Source organism: Galeopterus variegatus, unplaced genomic scaffold (genome assembly GCF_000696425.1).
Source record: "Galeopterus variegatus unplaced genomic scaffold, G_variegatus-3.0.2 Scaffold12509, whole genome shotgun sequence".
Classification (NCBI taxonomy): Eukaryota; Metazoa; Chordata; class Mammalia; order Dermoptera; family Cynocephalidae; genus Galeopterus; species Galeopterus variegatus.
The window spans coordinates 4,932-8,640 of NW_007738620.1; positions in this window are offsets into that span (position 1 = coordinate 4,932).

A 3,709-nucleotide genomic window follows, 5' to 3' on the forward strand; every position below is an offset into this window, starting at 1 on the left:
GCGGGAGCGCTGCCATGCTTCCCAAGCGGCGCACTTATCCAGTGCGCCACCGGGCCGGCCCCGTAATATTTCAATACATGTATACAGTGCATGATGTTTACATCAAGGTAATTAGCATATTCACCATCACGAACACTTATTATTTCTTTGTACTGAGAACATTTGAACTCCTTTATTCTAGCCATTTGACAATACACATTAAAGTTTTCTTTTAGACACCTAGCACTACTGTGGAGCACCGGAACGTATTCTCACCACCTAGCTGTAGATTTGTGTCCATTAACCAGCCTCTCCCTATGCCCTCCTCCCCACCGCCCTGCCCAGCCTCTAGTGACCACCATTCTACTCCCTATTTTTATAAGCTTGAGGGTTTTTTAGCTCCCATATATGAGTGAGAACTCATGGGGTATTTATCTTTCTGTGCCTGGCTTATTTCACTTAACACAATACCTTCCGGGCTAGTCCGTGTTACCATGAATGACGGGATTTCATTCTTTTTTATGGCCATGTAGTATTCCACTGTGCACATGTTATGGCGCTCTTTAATTCCATGTTACACAGCTTCCTCCAGAACTACGTGAGTCTTCCCCATTAGCTGATGTCCACCAATTCCATTGCACAAAACCGAGGTTGTCTGGCACTGCTCATCTCACACGTCCCAGGGGATATCTAGAGTTCTAGGCTGCTTAAGCTGCCAGGAGGGGAGGACACACTCAGAAATGCCAAGTTCTCAACACAAAACTCAGAACTTCTCTCCTATTCTATATGATCCTCCAGCCACAAATACAAAAATTAACACACAAAACAGTTGCATCTGAAAGAAATCCGGAGACTTTTCTACTGTTTTTCATGTCACCAACCTTGCCCTGAAATCTGCAGAATATGCAGATACTCCTACTGGAGAAGCAGCAATGAGTGCACACATTTCAGCACGGAGTGGGAGAAGGGGAGAGGAGGCCTGAGGCTGTCCTTTGACCAATGACCAACGCTCCATTTAATGGCACTTCCAGATCAAGTCCCATCTCTGCTTTGAACAGAATGTTCAGGAACCTGAGAGATGGAACAAAGTACCAAACTCTGCTCCTCACCTAATTAATCTTAAAGATATTCATACGACTCTCATCAATACACAGAGTACTGTAAATTTTTGAGACCCAAAAGTATATTGTATTATTATCTTACCAAATTTATAGGGGTCCTGTCTGCAGCACTGGGTAGCAGCTATGTGAATCTTTCAGGGATAAAGGATCTCTGCTTTCTCACAAGGATTTTACCACAATTCTTTGCTGGCTACCACAACCACAGCTTGTGCCACCCTTCCCCCAATCCCTGCATCTTTTTAGTGTGCTTCTTGCAAGCAACATCTAATGCAATTTTGTAATCATTTAAAAATGAATCATTTTGAAATCTTTTAAAGTTTTGTCTTGTCATTCAACTGATTATTATCACTGATACATTTGAACCTGTAGTCTTTCAACTTTGTTTTTTCTTTTCTTATTCCTTCTTGTCTTATATTCTTTTTTTATTTGCTTTGTTATGTTCCTTTGTTTCTTCTCTATTAAAAAAAAGTGTTTGTGCTGTTTGAACTGTAGTGTTGCTAAAGGGAGATATAACTGTTAGGAGTCTCCTTTTTTATGATGAACTAAAATCCATCTTTTATAAGTAATTGCTCATTGTACTTATTTCTGCCTTCTTTTGCTGCTCAAATTAAATCTACTTCTTTGCATAGCAGAACAAGTATTTAAAGAAAGCATGCTTCTCCAAAAAGCTATTAACTTATTCAATGTTTAATAAGCCAACATGTGTTGCTTTATGTTGCTTCACCCCCCACGGATTTGTCAGCCCACTTCCCCTGGGTGATGGAGATGCAAAGGATTACTCAAAGCCCATCTCTTCTGAGCAGTGAGAGGCCCCGAAGCGGTTAACTTCCCTTGGGAATGCTCCAGCGAGAGGCAACCCTTCCTTGCGAAATTAACCCTGAACTGGGGTTCTCTTCCTGCATTTATTTTCCAGACCAGGAAGTTACAGGAAGAGTACATGGGTGGGGTTATAGTTTAACAATACAGGCTGGTAACTTTCAGTGAAACAAGCCAGATGACATTCCAGTAGACAATTAAGTGGTCCTATCAACAAATGCTTGATCTTAGCAAACATTCCTTCTCCTTCTAGCAGTTTTCCAGTATTTTTGCATATTAATCAGCTAGTCTATCTTTGAGCCAGCAACCTTGCTGTGCCACAAATCTTTATCTTACACCAGAGACTTTATAGCCTGAGGAAAATTTCCAGTCCTCTGTGAGGTCAATATTTGAGACTGCAAGGCTGTGGAAAACCAGGCCCTGTGAAGTACATTTGCTTTAAGAATTCTCTACAAACATGTTTACCTATAATTCTAATTTAAGGTTTAATACTTCTCGAAGTTCTCACACTGTTTTTTGAAAATATATCTCTAGTTATAATATGGCCTCTGTCAAATTTCTAATTTTTTTATTCTATTTTACTTATATCGAAATTGAAAAGTAGACATGATGCTTGTTTTACTGTTGAGAAAACTGAGGCTCACACAGGTTAAAGCAACTTCTCAGAACCACTAAACTTGTAAATACAGGAGCTGGGGAATATTAGTCAGAAAGTTTGGAAAGAAAATGTTGCCTACTGGATAAGAGTTAAGGCACTGGAAACTTTATACTCAGGTTATAAACCTAGATTACTAATTACTGGCTATGTGATCATCGGCAAGTGATAGAATTTTTTGTGCCTTGTTTTTCTTTTTTGGACAATGGGAATCATAATAGTACTTATTACATAAGGTTCTTGAAAGGATTAAATGGGTTAATACATATAAAGTGCTTTGAATATCACCTGCCATATAGAAACATAGGTGTTAGTTGTTATTCAGACTAAGCATCTTTTATTGGGTATAGTTTCAGGGTTTCCTACTGATGATAACAATCCATATACAAGTACTAGTAGTTTTCAAGGTGTGGTCTAGGAGTCTGTGGAGAGACCCTTTCATGAGGTCTATGAGGTCAAAACTATTTTATAATAATATTAAGCATTATTTTCCCTTTTACTCTTTCATGAGCGTACAGTGGAGTTTTCCACAGGCTGTGTAATGTGTGACGACATCATCACTCAGAAGGCTGACAAGGTAGATGCTTGTGTAGTCCAGTGTTTTAAATATTTCTTAGTTTTAATTTCTAATATAGTAAATATTGATATAACCCACATAAGTGAAAGGGCTTTGGATACTATATTAGTAAGGGTTCTCCAGAGAGACAGACCCAATGGGACAGACCTATGTAGATAGATATATAGATATAGTAATAGACATATGAGAGAGGGTTTATTAGAGGAATTGACTCATGTGATTATGGAGGCTGAGAAGTGTCACCCTAAGGCATCTGCAAGCTGAAGAATTAGAGAAGCTGGTAGTATGGCTCAGTCCAAGTTTGAAGGCCGCAGAACCAGGGAAGCCAATGGCATAACTCTTGGTCTAAAGCCAACGGCCTGAAAATCTGGAGCACTGCCGGTGCAAGTCCCAGAGTCCAAAGACTGGAGAACCCGGAGTTCTTATGTCCAAGGACAGGACAAGAAGGGTGTCCCAGCTCCAAAAGAGAAGCGAATTCACTTTCTTCTGCCTTTTTGTTCTGTCTGAGCCCTCAGCGGTTTGGATGGTGCCCACCCACACTAACGGTGGTTCTTCTTTACG